Genomic DNA, 21017 nt, shown 5'->3' on the forward strand with positions numbered 1-21017 from the left:
ATTATATGATGCAGGGGTACATTTCCCTACTCCTTCAGGAAAAAGTGAACTTCTGTGGTTTGAAAAAAGGTCTAAGTTGGCTGCATCTAGATGAGCATGGCCATGACGTATGTGGCGCCACAAACATGTCTGTGGTGCCACATACCACACATTTAGACATTCACCATGCTGCAAGGGATCACTGCCCATGCATGTGCTGCTCCGCTTTTGTGTGTGTGTTTTTTTTGACCCCTAGATATCCAGGGGTCAAAAAAACCTGCAGGGGAAAAAAGCGGAGCAGGTCCCACACAGGCAGTGCATACCGCTCAAAAGTGGAGCCGAGCCACACTGCAGCTGCTGGCCAGGCTCTGCACTGCAGAACTGCTGCTGAAGCAGCCCCAGGAGACCCCCGGGACTCCAGGTAAGGCTGCTGGGACCAGCCCAGTGCTAGTCCCAGCCTCCTCTACCCCACTCGGGGTAACTTGCCACGCACCAAAGCAAGCATGGCACAGGTGTTCCCCAGGGACAAGCTGCGGCAGCACAAGGTGTGCCACTGCTATTTGCCCCTGGGCAGGACAAGTCCACGCTCGTCTGGATGTGCTCAGTTGTGTGCATTTCCCCATCAACATCATTTAGGGCCATTTCTCCCAGTTTGCTACCTTATTGTTGAAAACTGAATTTAGGTATGCGGAGAAAATTTATAGAGCACTATAAAATATCCTTATCACTCTTTTGGGTGAAAAACTAAGTCCCAAACATCTTTCTCCTCTAAAGATGTAGTGTTGTCTCATGATTAGAAAACAGAATTGTGAGCCAGGAGTCCTATGGGGAAATCCTGGCCCCATTTGAGCCAATGGTAAAATTTCCATCAACTGCACTAGGGCCAGGAGTTTACCCTTGGATCCTGTGTTGCTCTGGAACGGTTACTCCTCGGCTCTGAATATCAATGTCTCTATCTGCTAAATAGCGTTAATACTCCGTCATTTCACAGGGATATATGCAAAGCCTGATGACTTCAATGTTAGTGAAGTATGTTAAGCCTGACACAAAGTCCTTCTCATCACTGGGGATTTTTCCACTGACTTCAAGAGGTTTTTGGATCAGGCCTTTGAGAGCCATGAAAAATGAAAAGTGGCAATTACAAAATATTGTTATAAATCTTTTCCCAGCCCCATCTCCAACTGTCTCCCAAACAAATGCTTAATTGACTTTTCTGGTCATTTAAGCATTTATCTGAATCTGTGCATGAGGAAATGGAAAACGTTAAGCAAAACAAAATTTATGAGAAATACCACTGTATTTTATAGAAACTCTACTAAACCCAAATCCACAGTCTACTTGTAAAATTTACAGTAGGACAACCACAATGCTTACACAGCTTGGTTACAGCTCAGGATATAGCTCCTTACCAAGAGACAATAAACTCTTGCACTCCATCACATGGGACGATGCCTCTTTCTACAACATTTCCTTTCAACTTGACCTTTGTTTTAGATGGTGTGTAACAGTGATTCAGTTTTACCACATAATGAAGGTAACTGATAAAAATCAGGTAGCTGCCAAGCATTGGGAAATATTTTCATTAAAAAGGAAAGTGCCACTTTAATTGTGTAGAGCTTAAGAATTCTACTGTGCGAACATAATGTAATGTAATATAATTTTATCTTGAATTAATAGTACAGCCATTTAAAAAAAAGAATGAGAACAAATCCTACCACTGGTAGTTATAGGATACCCTTTTCTATGCCTAACAAGATACATTTTCACAATTAATTAATAAGTAAAAGAATTGCCTAGATTTAAGTTTTAAACTATGTGTACTGCAAAAGGAAAAGTAATAAATGACTGTGTTTAAGACAGCAGAAGCTCTGGAGATCTATGATCCAAATAATTTCTTTGTTTAGGATTAACAGCTTAATGCAAGAACACAGGTTCTCATCAGACAAACCCACTTTGCTCAAGTATGGATAATAAATGCTAGTTCAAGACAGTTGTAGAATAAGCTGCTGTCCTCTACAGCCATACTATTAACAACCACAACTACAGCCAGAGCCAGAGAGTTGTTAGCATGATAGTGCCGCAAACCTCTCACCTCCTGAGCTGTGCCACAAAAAGTACATATGATGTTTTGCAATCACTAGGGATAACCATGGGCAATCCCACTTGTGAATGCTATAGATATCCTGAATTCACAAGAACAGATGTATTAAGCTGTCCACAGTCACACAGGCTTAACTAAAGTAGAGATGGCCCTCAACCAAAACCCTTAGACTGATCCGAGCCCCCAGATCTCAAACCCAAATAACCCGAAACTCTGGGGACAGTTCAAAATCCAAACACATGCCCAGATCTGCATGTTTTGGTTGGAGCCCACAGCTAGATGCTAGTTTTATACTAAAGGAAATAAGAGCATTTAAGGAAAATGACATACCACCCAGTTCAGTAAAAAACAGTATCAGTTTATTGCTCCCTTGCTCTTAATGAATAGGAGTGGCAGGGGAAAGACTCCCTTACAAACAGCGGAAGGGGAGAGAGGGAAATGACAGGACAGGGTCAGAGGTGGTCTGTCTCAACATCTTAGCTGTTGTTTCTTCTCAGATTAGGGACATGGTGTGGGCAGTGATTTTGCCTTTTCCTTCTTGGCAACTGAAAAGGAAAAAAAAAGAGAGAGAGAGAGAAAGAGAGAGAGTGCAAAATGAGTAACTGCAAGCGGCAAACACCAATTGAGAGGCAAGAGCCTAACAAGCTGGAAGAATATTGGTCTACTGCTGAGAAGTGGCAATTACACTTACTAAGTGGCTTAGACAACCAGGATCAAAGACTCATGCACATATCCAGTTTATTGTGTGACAACTAACATGTGAAAATGTGAAAGGACAGAAGAGCACACCCGTTTGTGGCTTTACTCCAGGGTCATCGTTCATGTTGTGCAAAACTTCTTGTGGAGGACCAGCATAATACCACAAGAGGGACCACTAGCCATATTTTAAACTACTGTCTCCACCTAAAGGCATGTCTGCATGGCACCACGCAGTGTAAACCAAACCAGGTTGAGTCCTGGAAGCCAGATAGTCAGGTTAGCACAGCACAGCACACTACTCAAGGCAATGAGCACTGCTTCTGAAGCACAGGTTTCCCTTGCTTTACGCAGTTTCTGCATGTGTGAATTTGCTCTTATACAATGACCCTTTTTATACCAAAAATGTGTTATATGCAAGGGAAATCCACTCTTATGTGATCAGTGTGGTGGAAGCCCACAGTCAGCTACTTTGTGTGGTGCATTGTGGGAGGGCCACACACCAAAATATAATCTCCTGTGTGGATCTGTGCTCCTTGCTCATTGTCTGGGACACATGTTTCTGTAGCTGCCATCCCCATTATGGCTTCTAAGCATCCCACTAGCTTATCTCCTACCCCTCTCCCTCCATCAATGAAGACTTCACCACCCTCTCCTCACACCACCACCCTGTGCTTGTGTGTACTGTTGGCAAGGACTAAAACTGTCTTGTATAAGTGGTAGAAATGGGTCTGGGGGGTCAGTACAATCGAGGTCTTGGAACGTATCCCTATTTGTTACATTGTAAAGTGGGTTCCCTTTATGGGCATTCGAGTTATGTGCCGTTTTCCAGAAACGCATGTACAGCATAAAGCGAGGGAAGCCTGTAAGCTAAGTAGCTAGGGAACAGCACTGTGTTACTGCAGCGATACCGTTTCTGATACCTTCAGTATCTCAACATGGCACTGCATTTTACTAAGAATACATTTCTGGAAGAGCACTTCTGGTCAGAAAAAACGACTGGAAAAATAACCATTTTTTACTGGATAAACTTTTAGTCAGAGACTGATTGTTACACAATAGTGGCAAAATAAGGTTTTTTACTACTACATTTATTTACCTACCACATACACTTTCCCTTAAAATATAAGCCCACCAAAACTGGGGTGCATGTCTTGAGTTAGATTCAGTTTGAATAACTGCATTACCGATACAATTCTTGTGAATGCAGCATCTTAATTATTGGGGATCGTACAAGCCAGGAATAACCGAATCTGACTTTCAATTCCCTTGTTAGGTTTGTAGATCTGGTAAATGGGAAACACATCTTTTTTTTTAATAGGCAAAATAAATGTAATATGAATCACTGAGCAACAATAGAACACCATGCCACTTGAATAAGATCATTTTTCAAAGTATAGATAAACATCAGATATTACTTAAATATATATATTTACCTACCTTTATAAAATGATGTCCGTCTACTTACAGCCAGGTTGGACTTCTTCATTGGCCCAGACTTGTTGGCTCAGATCTACTGATGATTTATATGAAGAGTTTGCCTTGCAGCTTAAGCTGCAAAACTGTACTTTAGAATAACAACACTCCCTATAACAATGTCAAATTGTTGGCCATGATTGCAAGAGAGGGACTGGATGGATAGAGTATTAGTGGGAAATGCCTGAACTAAAGATGACAGTTGTTCAAGGACAGATTAGGATAATATCAGCAAGCCATTGTTTTCTTTATTTCTTGAGGCTGAATGAATAAACTGGATAGTCAGAACAACTCCTTGAGAAAAGCAAGTGGGGCATGATAGACAGAAATAATATTATTTAAATATATATTATTACCTACCTATAAGCTTATTCTATTAATGTGTCTGAGTATGAACTAGGCCCTTGGAGCTCCTGATGGTTTTGGCTTACTCACATGGCTCTAAGAGTACAGATGCTGGTGTAAGGCCTCAAAAATATATATCATCAGTTGGGAAAGGTCTAAGACTGAAATTACTCAGACAAACTAAGCAGATCAAGCGATCTGAATTCCTCAAACCCAATGACTTCTGAAACAATTTTTCCAAGCTTGTTGTGCCTGGATAATGTATGACTTGGAATATGTTGTCTTATTGAATCCTCGTTATAGTTACCATCTACAGGGCAAAAGACTCCAAAAGTCTTACAGGATCTGGGTTTGAATCAGGAGAAGCTGACTGCATCCTTGGGCCAGCTTTGGGATTTAAATTCCTAACATGGAGAGTGTTGTCAGAGACACCTCCCATGGCCACCAAGGATATGACATGATAGCTCAGAGTTTTCCACTTGGCTACTGTTCAAAAAGCCTCAGAAAACACTTATAAATAGAAAGCCACCCCTTTCAAAGTCAGGAAGATTTTAAGCTGCTCTTCCATCCAAAGAAAGTATTTTATATGAAGAACAAGCTAAGAGAAATTGGCTAAATCTAAGAATGGAAGGAAATGTTATTACTCATTTGATGTAAACCAGATTAAGTGTCACTCAGCTGGTTTTACAGGCCAGAATACATCTTGATAAAAATTCAAAAATATTAGGCACAATAATATATACATTTTGCCCATATACCACACAACTCGCATAGGACATATGCCACATATGCTACACATAAGGTAATGACAGAGTCATGGGAATGGTTTTGGCTTTTTTTCTTTTCAAAGGACCAGAGAAAGAAAAGTACTTCTAGCCATTTCAGTAATAAAGAGGGACAAATTGTTGTTGTTACCTATTTATTAGTGTTAAAATTTCACTGGCTACAATAAGTTCCTGAGGCAAATACGATCTTTTTCTGAGATGCATAAGTGAAGACCACTTTTTATTTAATTCCAGGCAACCCCCACTTAATGCTATCTCACTTAGCGCTATTTCGCTATAACGCTCATTTTAAATTGATACCTGATCTAAAGTGACCTGATGGGTCATTAAAAACAACTGTGGTCGCCATCGTGGGGTCATCAAATACTTTTGGTTTCGCTTAACGCTCATTTTGCTTAACGCTCGGTTTGTCAGGAACCAATTAAGAGCGCTACGCGGGGTTGCTTGTACATACAATTCCAAGTACTCTGTGTATTTGTGGCTCTCTGCACCTTTGGGCTCTGACTGCCTTGCATGGAGGAGCTTTGTAAAGGACTGGCAGGACACCTTCCTTGGGCAGCAGAACCGTTCCCGAAGAGCTCACCAGTTGGGGCAGCTGAGCCTGTAAGTTAGCAGCTGGTTAAGGAACAGCCAGTTAGGTTGCTCTGGTTGGCTCTGCAGAGTTAGTACCTTCTGCACAGTTATTTCCTGTGTGAGGGTGAGGAGTGTATCTGGAGTGAGAGACTCTTGACTGGGGTTTCAACCTGCTTTTCCAAATGCCTGGTGCCACCTAGGCCTCTCTGGCATGCTGGAAAGAGACTTCTGAGCCCTGCACCATACATAAATCTCTTTAACGAATGAGAAGAAAAACATCTGTGAGCTGTATGCATTAGTGTGAATCTGGCAGACTGAACAGCAAACTCTTGTCGCCCTACAGCCTTCAAATTTCTTGTTTTCCTTGGGTTCATTAAATACATAACAATCTGTTACCAGAAGATGGTTACTACGTGTGCAGGCTGCAAAGGAGCCACTTTTGATAGCTCTAGCTGAGATACAGAAATACACAGAGAGCGAGGGAACTCTCCCTTCCTGTTCTTCATAATTTACCAGAGCAAAGAGAGGACTGGGTGCATCCAGTGTACTAAATTAAGGAAGCTTTGGGGGGAAGTGCTCAAGCAGTTTCCTTTAGTTATTGCCAACTGCACTAAAATACTCAGCTTTACATTTGGAGTATCTCATGCAAATAAAACCTGCAGCATCCATCAGAGCTGGTGGCAACTTGGGGAGGCCGCAGCAGGAATTGAGTGTTAAGGTGTGAGCAGATGAAAAGACAAAAGAGGAATTTTTTGGAGCAGGTGGCCTGCCTTCTGAGCTAACCAAGCTAAGTGGGTGCAGATATTTTTAGAAATCAAGGGAAATTAGCATTACTGTGGGGCATAACCCAGCCCTGATCCAGAAGTGTGGCGAGGGGGCACGGACCAGTCTGGCAGGCAAAGAGGCAAGTGTGGGGTTTGGGGCTTGGAAATTTGGCAGGAGGGAGGGTGGCTGTACTAACGGTCACACCCCACCCCACCCCCCCCGTCAAATTTCCAGATCCATGGGGATCCCTGCAGGCTAGATGAGATGGCTCTGAGGGACGCATTTGCCTTGCAGGTGAGTAGTCACATGAACAGTCCCATTGACTTCCACCACTTAAGAGGTAAGACATTACTAGCTGTAAGGCTGACAAGATTAGGAGTCATTTTAATGGAATCAGATAATACCCCACATTAGTAAAAGTGACAAAATCTGGTCCTTTACGACTGGCTTAATTTTGTGATAAAGAACAGCAGCTGATGCCTCAGCTCCTTCTTCTCACATGAAGATTTTCTCTTTGAAAAAGAAGTCAAAGCAATTTCCAGCTTCCTCACTTGTCATCTGATCCAGCACCAAGCAGTGCCTAATTTTTTTTTTCCTGAAAACCATTCCAGAGAGAGATGTATAGAGATGTAGGATCTATGCTTATGTTTCAACTGGCATTTTAAATACCTCTGGGAGCTATTTATGAGGCTGCAATACCACCAAATCTGGTACTTTCATATTATTTCAGTTCCTGGCGGGTGGAGATAGCATGAAGAGACTAAAAGTTATGTGATTTTGGTCCCATAAACAGTACTCTGCAGGCCAGACTGTGCAATCTTCGTTCTATCTGTTGCCCCCATGGCCAAGACAGTAGCCCTGCTCCCAGGAGCAGACACCTGCTACCATGAGTCAAGGGTCCATGCTGCTCCTATATATTAAGTCACTTAAGTATGAATGTCCACTAAAGAAAAAAGATGTCCATTATCACAGACACTCTCCAACAGCAAGCTGGCTTTGAGCTATTTGCTAATGAATATGGTATCCAAAATAATTACCAGGGATCCTAGTTTTTCGTTAAAAAAAAAAAACCTCAACTAAATTCGCTGATAAAAAAACCCATAAAATTCTGTGTTTTTTGTGGAGTGACCTGCCCCCCTTTCAACACTGACTGGCCAAGGGGCCCTGGCGGTGGTGGGGGGCCCAGAGCTGCCATGGATGTGGTATGTTGGTGGCTTCTATGCAGTCATAGGAGTATTTGAGGGAAGACGACTCTATGGTGGTAAGACTATGGTAGCAGACACCTCCCAATATGGATATGCTCCTCCAAATCTCCTTTCTGGCCCACAGCGCCAGGAGTAGCAGGCAAGCATATGGCTCTAAAAGCATGAACAGTTACTTTCTCAACATGCCAGTATCAATATAGCTGGAAAATATGTATGTCCCTTCCCTTGCTGCAGTCCCTGCCCACTCCCTTTTGCTCCATTCCGCACAAAAAAAGAAAAAAAAATCAGGAAGTAAAACTGTGACTCCTCAGTTCCAACATATGGAGCCCAGAAATGAGATGAGAAAAAGACAGAAGTGCTGATCTGCTTTGAACCATGGCTTTTAACTAGGCACCTTCCCCCGAACTTCCTACAACATAACACCAGTCTCCCCATAACTCCTTTCTCTAACAATATCCTGAGGAGAACTGACCTAAATATTGAATCCCAACCTAGCTTCCAGACTGACATCAGTCCATGTGCTATTTGGAAGTACAGCTGTGCCAGTTATTTTGTCAGTGCACAAAAATGAATGATTCCTCAGTACAAACAGGGAAGCTAAAAAACTCATCTTTACTGCATGGGAAAATCTGTATCAACTTGTTACATTAACTAATTACTATACAGCCAACCCTGAGGAACTGCAAATCATTATCATGTCCCTCCTGCAAATCATGACATTGCCTAAAAATCGAAAGACTTTTTTAAAAATACATGTTATGTTCTTTTTTTTTCTTTTGCCTTTCAGTTTCTGAGCCTTTCGGTGCACTCGTTTTATATTTCAAGTTTTTCTTGGCAACCAGGAGTGCCAGGAGCATACTTCTTAAAAATGAAAACTGAGATTCTTATGCAGTCTCTTGAATGCAGCAGCTGCGGGATTAAGCAGTAAAAAATTGGAAGAACTGGCAACACTGTAATTACTTCACATTACTTAATTAATATGCATCAACCCCTTTCTTGAGATAGCAATACTTGGAAGTGTCTCCTTCTAAAGAAAGGGCAGAATCACATCCATGTGAAATGCTTTGTATGGTACCCTATGAATGAGATAAGCTTAAAAGTAATAAATTTCACTTAATACTTCTTAAGTTGATGGTAATATATGGTAAGTGAAGCAAAATGACACAAAGAGAAATCTATTGCCAATGGACTGAAGGATAATGAGGAGTTTTCAAGAATATTTAGAAAAGAACCCTTAACAATGGCTGAATTGTTAATAATGAGGAAAAGCATAAGTGTTCAATAAATATTTCTCTTCTGCATTTAGGAAAAAGTCAGATGGAGCAATGATGATTAAATAGCAGCTACTATCGTCAATCCTTTTTAAAAATAAGCAGATCTACGTAACTTGCATTCAGTAGTCTTAAAAGTCAGTGAAGGATTACTCCACACAGTTAAATGTTGATTTTCAAGGAGGCAAGGAACAAGTGCCAGAGAAGTGTCAGAAGACTAGAAAGAAGATAATGTTATGCCAATAATTTAAAAGGGTAAATGGGATTATTCCAGGTAAAATAAAGAAATGGCTGATATGGATTCAATTCATAAAGAATTGAAGAAGGAAATATAATTAGTAGCAATCACCATGGGTTTTCTTGTCTACCTTGCCAGTGATTTTGGGGGGATTATAAATTTAGTTGGTAAAGGTAATTGTGTTGATACAGTATATTTAGACCTCCATAAAGACATCTGACTTTGTACCTCAGAACATTTTGATTCGGAAACAAAAACAATACAGAAGTATGATGGCACACATTGTTTGCTTTGAAAACTGGCTAGCAAACATCTCTCTAACTGTAATTGTAAATGGAGAACTGGGAATGTTTCTAGTGGGGTGCCGAAAGGACCAATTGTTGGCCTAGCCTATTTAACATTTTTATTAGTAACCCGTGTGCTTTCATAAAATAATCACTGATAAATTGTAAAAATGGCAAATGCTAGGGGAATGGTAAACAATAAAGTAAAATAATAAATAATAAAGCCTGGTAAATAATAAAGTTCTGGAACACCTAGTAACCTAGGTACCAGTGAACAATGCATCTTTTAAAGCAACCAAATATAATGTCAACAAACAAACATCTAGGATATACTTAAAGAACTCTAACCTGAGAAGCAGTGACTGTGGAAAGACGTTCGTGTCAGGGTGGATAATCAGAGGTCCTAATATGCTGCTGTGGCCAAAATGGTGAATGTAATCTTTGGAAGTATAAAAAGTTATACTTCTGAATTTGGCACTGGTACAAGTGCTACCGAAATAATGCATCTAGTTCTGGTGTCTAGAGATGATGTAGGATGTTGCTAGTTGGAGAAGGTTCAGAAAAGAACCATGAGGATGATTCACAGATTCAGTGTCATGCCTTACAGAAAAGGCTCCAGGATCTTAATCTACTTAGTTTATCATAAAAGACTAAAGAATGACTTCAGCACTGTCTGCCAGTACTTAAGTGGGGAACAAAATTTTAATTATAGATTCTTTAGTCTTGCTAACAAGAGTGTAACATGATCCAGTTACCAAGAGTTGTGTCAGGTTCTCCATCACTAGCAATTTTTAAACAAGAATTAATTGAAGCAAGCCCTAAGACCTGTGCTACACAGGAGGTCAGAAAACTGGAACACAGTGGCATCTTTCGGTTTTGTGTTCTGTGAAATTAGCTTGACTCACCACTGCAAGAAGCAAGTATCTCTCATTGAAGTTAGTGGAACTACCTGCATAAGTGCTACTCACCCTAAGCAAAGGTTGAAAAAAATCAGGCCCTCTATATACCACTTGTATTTTCTTGTTTCAGTTCTAGCATTATTGTATCTTTAATCTGTACTCTTTATTGCATGTTTAGAGTACAGCATTGTTAGAATATACAAAAGGCGTATGCAGAACCAAAACAATGGATTGTGCAAAGGGGGGCATTAGCAATCCAATCAATCATATAAAAGAGTGGAGTTTTTACAATGATGTTCAAAATACTTAACTTGTCAAAACAGAGAAACACGTATTACCTGGGAGCATTTGGATATTATTAGCCCAGTCAGGAAGTGTTAGAATTATTTAACCAATGTTCAGTCTTCTTTCAGATAGAATGTATGAAAAATGTTTGCAATTTTACCCAGTCTCTGCCCTTCCCGACCTGTATCCAATAATAACAATTCATCTGAAACCTCTATGGGGAAAGTAATTTTTGCCAACAACGTATATATGATGTGCAACAGAAACTACAAGGGAATTATTTGCTAAATGAACCAATCAGTAACTTTAAATCTTCATTTCACATGATTGTTTCACTGTAAAAAAATACTCTCAGTTGCATTATATTTCAATTATAATAAAAGATAATCCATTTAATGAAGTATCTCTTGTATCTATAACAGAGATATCATAAAACACTAACGTAGCTATTTTAATGCTATACATGTCTTCATAATTGTACTGGATTTGCAGGTTTTTTTCCATCTGCCAGCACGTTTTGACATCTATTTAACAGTATTAAAACTCATCATTTCAAAAATGTTATAATACAGTATTGGTTTTTAATGGCTGAGGCAAAACAGTGTACTAAAATGGGCTTTGATAACAGATACTTGCAGTGACTTTGTGATTTATAAGACTATTATCAAGCACAGAAGGCTGCTTCTCAGTAATACTAAGGTTATCACACACATTCAAAACCCAGACCATTCAAATTTATTGTTACTCTTCAATAACATTTTGAAACAAAGCACTGGTAGAACTTCCTGACATGCTAAACTGTTAGGATGCTATCCTGTAGAAATAAATAATAAAAATAGAATGTTTTTACACTTAATGTTTGACATCAGGAGTAGACAACCCCCAGCACGGGTGCCAGAGCATGGCACGTGAAGACATTTTGCTTGACAAGTACACCTCAGGGTGGATGTTCGGGAAAGGGCCAGGGCTGTGCTGCCTCAACAAGGTTCGGGCCCCTTGCAGCTCCCCCAGCACGCCAACATCTTATAAGTCGAGGTTGTGAGTGTTTTTGGTACTCTGCCCAAAAGTGTTGTTGACCCCTGTTTTACATCCTTAACACTTTTTTGCAAAGATAGATTATTAGTATTATTATTACCAGTAATATTAGTATTAGTATTCCAATTGCATAAATGGGCAGCTGAAGCACGAAGAGGAAAAATTACTTGCTCACAGTCACTCCATGAATTAATGATAGAGTTGGGACAGCATCCCAGGACTCTTGACCCCAGACTCCACGATATAACTAGAAACAGCAACATTCATGTGATGCCTGGCTGGTATTATTTTTCACCTTGGGCCATTCCCCAACTGCTAGGTAGCTCCTTAGGGTCACTGGTAGCCAACATAGATTAAAAGCAGACTTAAGGTGCTGTTGTTTTGATAGGAAGTTGACCAATGTCTGGATGGCCCCAGGTTGAAGAAGAGCAGAGTCTGTAAAGCCACCACTTGTCCAAATTGGCGGTGATTGTTCCTGTACCTGTATTTGACAACTAGCCTAGTCTCCACACATCCAACTGGAAGGTTCCAGTCACACACTTGCATTTGATTTCAAAAGTCTGGAATGCTTCTCAGCAATTATTTATCTATTTAAATCAATGCTGTATGTGGAGTAACGGTCCTAAGGAAATTTTGTGCTTGATGCAGCTGATTACTGTTGTCAATTTTAAGATATTTGCATTAAAATTCCAGGCAAGGGAAAAGTACCTGAATAATTCCTATGGAAACTAATGTCCTTTTTTCCCTGTGGTATAAGCAGATGACTATCGCAAGGCAGCCAATATTGCCAGTAACATACATTATACAGATCTGAAAAACATTACATTTAAGAATAAAAGGACAGTTCCATCCATCCCATTGCCCAGTCAAATCTCAGTTCATTTACTGAGCTTGCCAAAAAAGTTGCCAATATGCACTAATGGTGTTGATTTTCATGACTGCCACTGCCAAATCTCATTTCTTATCTGCCACAAAATGACAATCGCAATGACTTTTAGTCTCTTCTGATGGGCTGATTCCAAACTGTCAACCCAAGCAGATGAAAGATTGTTCAGCTGCTAAATCAATGACTGCTGAATTTCACTTTCGTAAAAAAACACAACTTAGTAATTGCAAATATATATGAGCTCTAAATAGCTTTGGAAAAAACATTTTCCACTATACTCCTTTACCTACAGCACAATACAACTCAAAAAGTGCTGAACCTTGGCTGCTCATGACAAACTTTACAACCAAGTTTCATGAAACTGGGGAATTACATAACCCAGCAAATGACTCATGAGGACTACAGTGGAGTTACACCAATGACGCTGCTATATTTAACTTTCTGAAAGCAAAAACCTTGACCAAGGGTCTCTTGGGCCTTTTTGGTACAGTGCACAAACCCCTCCTCCTACTAAATGCAGCAGACTTCTGCATTCATTCATTCAATTTTTAAACTTTGCTTCAAATATCAATTATTACATCAGAATTACACCATGGTGAATTGGGCCTTTTTTGTTCATCCCAGGAACTAGATTCTATTTTATCGAGAACGGGCATTTGTTACAGTTTCTACATTTGTTACATGTTTAATATAAAATATATGTTCCCCCAAATAACCTCGTAGTCAAGACTTTTTTGCAGCAACACTTATGAATAGGGGAGGAGGCTCAACACGAGAAGGCAGCCTGCCAATTTTGTGGGTAGACTGTAGGGTTGGCTAGCATTACATGGGCTTATCACGGTTCCCGCCCCACCCCCCAATTGATGGAGAGAGCTATCTGTCATATGGCCCTGCTCCTCGCCACAGACTGGATGAGAGAGCTGTCCATTATGCAGCCCTGCCCCTCACCACTCATTGGTGGAGACACGTGGGGCCACATGACAGGCAGCCCTCAGCCAATCAGCGGTGAGGGGTGGGGACAGCAACTATCTTGTCTACTCACCTTCGTACCAACAGCCCCCTTCATGCCAAGCTGCACAGCCGGGAGGACTGTTGACAATTTTATTTTTAGTAAGTTTTTGGGGGCTTTTCCCCCCAGGTGTCCCAGAGATCACTTGCTGTTGCAATTTCCATGAAATCCATGCAGTCGCCCTTTGAGTAGGTCCCTACTTATGGAATAAGATTTGGAATTCATAGAACAACTTCCTTCAACAAGTTCTGGGTGTGGATCAATTGCAGGAATAGGTTCTTAACTTCTGATACATGCTTCACCTGTTGATAGCTGGAGAGTTGTATGTGCTAGTTTTATAACATCAAAGTCTAGAGATACACACCAACTGGACTAGACTTCAAAATTAAACTCATGCTTGGCAACTTTATCTTTCCAAAGGTAGCCGGCTCATAGAAGTTGGAGAAAAGAACCCAGATGCATGATCTGTTCACTGTACCTCTGTCACATCCTGCATTAATGCTCTAAGCAAATACCTAGGTGTGACGGGGCACTGGGGTGCACCTGCCCTTTAGGAGCGCAAGCAGCCTGAGAGGCAGCTTATAGGTGGCAAAGGGCTGATTAAGGACTCACTGGACCGGAAGGGGCTGGACTTGAGCCGTATAAGCCCAGTGCCTGAGCTGGGCAGGCAGTCCAGCCTGGAGAGCCTCATAGGCAGCAGCTCCTAGCAGCAGAGCAACAGGGCTCCTGAGCACACAGGGAGACTGGGTAAGAAAATTTGTTGACCTGGGAGTAGGGGCAGTTGCCTGGGCAGAGAGAGGCTTGTTGATGCAGGCATGTGGCCTTGTTTTATGTTAAACCTTGAGAGAGTTTGGAGATGCCTGCCAGAGGGCCGAGAGGCTTTTTATTTAGGTTAAACTGGTGGTTTAGCCTTGAGCTCTGCTGAGGGCTGGCTCAAGGCATACTCAGAGAATTGGTAGCTCAGGGAAGTGCTGCCTAGGGAGACCCCAAGGGTCTAGGAGCTCAGAGAGGGGCTGCATGTAGGATTAGGGTGGTCCAGGAGCTCCAGGGCTAGAAGTCCAGGAGGGACCACAGCCAGGGCTAGCCAGAGCCAGTGAATCTGGTAAACTCAGCTGGCCCAGGAGGGGCCAAAGGTCCAGGAGGCCACTGCTGGGACCCACAGTTAGGGAGGCTAGAGCCTAGAAGCCTGGTCCACTACTGAAGGCTGGGCTAACGGGCCTAGCAAGAGTAAAAGGGGAGGAGGCTGTTAAGGCCAAGACCCCTACAAAGTGTCATACTGTACAGTAACACCCACAAGGCTTGGGTGCATGGTGTAGGGGAGGGACAAAGCCACACAATGAGCCCTTAAGGCTACAGAGGTGCAGACAGGCCAAGTGGGTCTACTAGCCTGGTGGGGGCAGGACTGTGACTGAGCGTACCCAGGAGGGGCCCAGTGGTGATTATAACAGACTCAGACTTACCCCAAGTCCATAGGCAGCCTCCTGTACACAACTTTCCATAAGAACAAGGTGTGGCAGGAAAGCAATCAAAGGGGGGTTATAGTCAATCTTGAGCCAGGCAGAGGCCACCGGGGGACATCATGGCCACCACTGTGGCCATGGCCTGTTACAGTAGGTGATATTCAGCTGGGTTATGGCTGCAGCATGACCTTCTCGTGAAAAAAATATAGTCCCTCCTCATCAGTAAACCATGTACATTACTAATAAGCAAAATTAGATGGCAAAACTGAAGCTTTAGGTCAGTTCCTGCTCCTCTTTATAACAGTACCCATCAGGAGTAACCAGTGGAATCAGACTGTTGTGAAGACAACCATCTCCAATTGAGTCCAAAGGAGTTACTGCCAATTTACACCAGTGCAAATGTGTCCAGTCAGGCTCTCTGGAGTTATTCATGTAAATCCATACTGTAAGCCTGTTAGGTCCTTCCAATGAACATGCTCTGAATGACATATAATTCATTATATTACCCACGGAGTAGAGGACGAGAACCATAAAAGGTAGGTAGACAGATTCGATGTCTCTGTAAAATTCCATAACCATCTGTCTGAGACATGGCTAATGCACAGATTACTGTAGCATATAATCTAATAAATATGCTAATAAGTCTGTTTTCTGAATAACCCTAATTCTCCAGGCCTGAAACTTATACATTCAGATAAAATGGGATTCATAGCCTTCACCAGGATAGTATGCAAATTTGACTTTCACTGTATGGTAATGTCATGCTCTGCTGATTATTTGCAGTCTTTCTGGTTCAAGCCTTGCAGGACTGTATCTAGGTGTGAAGAAATTTGTTCCATGTTTAGTATTTCAAGTCTCTAGGGGCAACCTTTCATTCACCTTGTGTGTGTGCAGAGCTGGCAAACGGTAAAGACAGAAATGCAAGACACAGGGCAATCTTCAAAAGCGGAGATTAGGAAATGGCACCTAACTGTTGCCAGGGCAGTGGTGTCCTGCAGACCAGGTACTTGCAGTGGGTCTGTGGGCCAGATCTAGTCAGTGGGGCCAATCTGACATGATTGTGGCCATGGCCCCACATGTGCTAGATTGGGGCTCACCACCCCAGCCTCAGTTCCCTGTGGGCCTGCAGGATCCCGTGCACATGGGCCATGGCATCTGGCCCACAGGGTTTGGAAATTTGGTGATGGGGGGTAGTAGCAGTGCCAATTGCCACTGCTCCCCTCCCACCAAGTTTCTGGATCCTAGGGAAGCCTTACAGGTCAGATAACAAGACCCTGCAGGCCAGATCTGGCCCATGGGCTGGGGACTGAGCACCCTGAGCTAGGGCATTCTCATGGTAGAAATGTGGTTTCAACAGAGGGGGGAAGTGAATTGGGATGCCTATCTTTATACAGCCAAATTCATCTCTCAAGGTAAACGTTACAGTTGTGTGCTACAGAAGAGTTACTGGATCAAAACAGGGCCTTTCAGAAACATGATCCTCAAGGAGAATCAAAGACTGTGGCTTATTATGTGGGTGAAGGGCAAGAAAAGTGAGAAGATTTGGGAGTTAGCCTGCCATGAGATTGTTGGGCCAAGCATGCTGCCTAAAGGCCTGATACACTGTCAAACTCAGCTGAGTAGCATGGTGGAAAATTTCCGTCCCATATGCTGATTAGTTTATATTTAGCTCTCCTGGGATCAGACACACAAGAGAGAAGCTGTTGTTTCTACGATATTTTTACATGGCCTTGCAAGGACCCCTGTGATGCAAAACACAGCTTCTTAGTGCAGATTGCTAAACTAGCCTTCCACCATCACGAGAAGCGAGCGTGGAGGGGGTTAAGCAGTAAGGACATGACTACCACTGTCACAGCTCTTAATCACAGTAACATGATGGGAAATTCTCCAAAGTGGAACCCTCAACAAGCAAAGTTTTCCAAGGCTCTTCATACATTTTTATTTTCCCTCACCTGCAAACCTGGTCTCTGCCACATACTTCCAATCACCCAACCTATTACAGAAAGATATAAAAAGCAGCCACAAAGGCCTTTATTTCTGGAAGAGTTAAACCATTATAGAAACATCTTCTGAACTCTTCATGGACACGTTGTATAGAACCCAGCTAGTCCTCTAGTCATGCATAGGATAAGATGCTTTATGCCTGTTCTGCACATAAATATATATGAAGTGTTGATTCTGGCAAAAATTGTTCACTTGATTATTCCAATAAATTGAACTGAATCTTGTTATACTTAAAATACTGAAATTGAATCAAGTGTGTTATATTGTAAAAATATATTTAAATCACATCATTAATTTTATTTGATTATAGGACTTACATGGTATGTTTGCATATGGCTATGCATGTATTGTACATATGCATACATAATATGTTTATAGACATATGCATACATGCACTCAAATACCTGAACCCTAGCCTAAATCAATTCTGAGTGTGATTTATACACTGCTCAGTCTATATTTCTATTTCTGAATCTGATACATTGAAGACAGGAAATTGGAAATCTTGAATTGATTTCAGTTAGCATTCTGGTTCAAAGCCCAGGGTTAGGAATCAGATCTAGGTTAAGATTATTTGGTGCTGAATTTTTGTGACATTTTCTTAAAGGATTTCTGTCTTGTATAATTGACATGTCATTAAAAAAATGAAAGTTGTTCTTAGGGACCTTGACCATATCCACACCAGAACCAGGAAATATATCCTGGTCCCCTGTTTTAGATCTGACTAAGAAACAAAGTGTGGATCTGGGGATTCAAATAAAAAAAGCACAAAACCAAATACAGACCTTACATAAAGCTGCTTTGGCTGCTTTCTGTCTACTTATTTATGTAACGCAGCGTAATGTTTTCAGCACCCCTTCTACAGCCAGTGTCTTTTGGGGAGGGGAAATTCTTTCTTTGAGGGGGAATAAGGAAACAACTCTATGGCACATTGTTTATTCTTTTTCAAAATGCCAGCTGCTCGAAGCATGTGATAAATGGGACTTACCATGCACCTTCGACTGGCTCCACTTCCACTCTGCCCACTGCTCCATCCAGACCAGAACTATTTTTAACATTCCAGACCCCTCAGCAGCTTCCAACAGCCTTTATTTTTTAATGAGAAAGTGATGTTTCCCTCTGTCTTTGGCAATAAAAAAATATCCTTCCAAAATTAGAGTGGGCTGAGGCCCAAGATAGGTACATGTTAGAACTGTCTGAAGTGTCCTGAATTCCAAGTTGCTTTATCAACAACAATAAAAACTTAAAACGGGTTACTTGACCCAACCCAAAAAAATGTTTATGCAAGTTTTATCTAAACTCTTCAGGTTTTGCAAACAGACCTAGTAAATATTTAGATCTAGTCATTGGCAGGTTGAGGGCCGTCAGTACTTTGTTAGTTGAAAGCTATAGCTGTGGGAGTTGGCCTGTTCGTTCAGCTTAACAATTGCCCATGCTGATGCCATGTGCATCACTACTAGCGAGGAAATGGTGCTCTCAAGAAAGCGATGAGGAATCTGGCAAAGTGGGCGAATGGAACAAAACAGGAGAAAGAAGGAACTATACAGGCGCTCTGAGTACAGTATTTTTAGAAAGAGGGTTATTCCAAGATAGTGTTACCTTTGCAATTTGCAAGTAGTTTGCAATCTGTGAAAATATACTCTTACTGTTGTTGGAGGATTTAAAAAGAAAACATCCACATCTGGTTTGAATCTCAAGCTGAAGCTCAGTTTATCAGCATATTATATAAACAGTTCTGCCTACTTTTTTTTTCTAAATTTTATGTTAAAAGGATTTTTAAGGAGATGAGTCCAAACTGCTCCAATGTACCTGAAAACTACTACAGACATATGATGGATACTGAATGAGAATGCATACTGCCTCTGTTTTTCCTTTGGTGACAAACACATTACATTTGAAGACTCTTTGGGGAAGGGCGAAATCCCTATATGAAAAGTCTTAATGTACGATCTTGCTTTAGCTATTTTGAAAAACTGAGATAACTTGATCTGAGATAAATACATAATTGCAGTAGTATTTTCTAGGACAGTTAAACTATTCTGTAGGTCTTTAGAGTCATGTATACAGAAACGGATTAAAATGGTATAAAACTCAAGCGCTCTCAATTCTCTCGGACATCTCTAGAAAAGGTGCACCTATTGCTTCTTAAAACCCTTTAATGAAGTGACTTACAAAATAATACATATATAAACTCCTCCTCCCCTCACCTCTATTATCAGGAAATATAACTGCAATATGGCTTCCAACAGAAAAAAAGAAAATGTGAAAAATGAGGGGATCCTGTTGAGGGAAATATTATAAACTGCTAAGGATAGAGCTGGCAAGTGTCTCAACAAAATAACATCAAGTCAAATGGCCAGGTGGCAGTGTGTTTTAAGTCCTGGTGGATCAGAGAGCTCTAGCTGATGGTTTGAACTTCCAAGTTTTAGCTGTGCTAAGCATTTATTCTCAGCCCAGGAGACTGGAATACACTGATATAGTCAGAAAAAATATATATATTACAAAGGCTGTAGCATACTAAATCTAAATGCAAGTTCTCTGCAGACCAAACTTTTGAAGGGCAACCTCCACTCCCACCTCCTGTCTTGGCTAGGCTATTTGAACTCGTCTTGAAACAGTCGTATCCTGCAGCAAATGTACAACATCAAAGCACATAATTAATGCTGTTCTCTAGGCACATGGCAGTTTCACCATTATATTTTGCTTGGCTTTATAGCTAGATACAGACTCTCTGTAGCCAGATCACATAAGACTAACATCTGCCGAACTCAGGGCAGCGTTCTCACTAGGTAGCCTACATATATTGTACGGCTGGGAGTTAAGAATGAAAGAATCATCCTAAATCTTATCTGCAAAGATATAATGCTCCCATGGGGTGGGGGGAGGCAATAATGCGAATAAGGAGGCATTAGAGAATACGTAGTTTGTTTCTATCCCAACTCATCTTAGACAGGTAAAAGTGTACAGCTCATTAATGCTTAATAAACCAGTCTCGAAATCATAGCTGTGCTAAGTTTCCCACCAAGTGTACTAGAATTAAGACGAACCCCGAGCCCATGACAACACTGACAATAAACAGAATAATTTCACAAGATCCACCGATCCTTTTGCCATCCTTAGTAATGAGTTCTCACCAACGTGATTTTCTCTATTAACAAGATCATGCGCCACAAGGACCAGCGAATGCTGTGGCAGCTATTTGCCTGCTGTGAGCAGGCTCAGCAAGACACCGGTCCTCCTATTCCCAGTCACTATAGCTATTAGCCCACATGCAAGTAAGCGATCCCGTTTTCCACAGCAAAAAGCCCCCTGAATATCATCCACGGCACGTGGCAAACGTGCCCCGGGGCCTTGCGGGCACCCCCAGAAAGCTCAGGAACCAACTTCTCCTCCTATCCGACACCCGCCAGCCCAAAGTCTCCGGAGCCAGAAGCGCCCTTTGCACGACAGCAGCCGCACACCTGCCCCTCCAGGCGCAGCAGCGCAGGTGACAGGCCCAGAAGGGCCCTGTACATCATCCCCGGCAGCGTCGCCTATAGGAGGCAGAATACCACTCATCCAGCGCAGCCGAGAGCTTTTCTTTGTTCGCCGTCTCCCTACGAGCAGCATGCACGAAACACGCACCCTCCAACAAGGCACGGGCACCAGCGGAGCGGCCGCCTGCGGGCCGCGGGAGGGGCACGCCGAGCCCCAGCAGCGGCGGCGCGCAGGCTGCAGGGAC

General features: G+C 41.9%; 1 protein-coding gene across 1 annotated transcript in view; it reads right to left on the minus strand.

Annotated features, from left to right (window-relative positions):
• FAM53B (family with sequence similarity 53 member B) overlaps window positions 1-21017 on the minus strand; it is a 175132-nt gene that overhangs the window by 153566 nt on the left and 549 nt on the right. The gene's annotated exons all lie outside the window — the stretch shown is intronic.

The sequence above is a fragment of the Gavialis gangeticus genome, unplaced genomic scaffold (genome assembly GCF_001723915.1).
Source record: "Gavialis gangeticus isolate Ggan-Ray unplaced genomic scaffold, GavGan_comp1, whole genome shotgun sequence".
Classification (NCBI taxonomy): domain Eukaryota; kingdom Metazoa; phylum Chordata; order Crocodylia; family Gavialidae; genus Gavialis; species Gavialis gangeticus.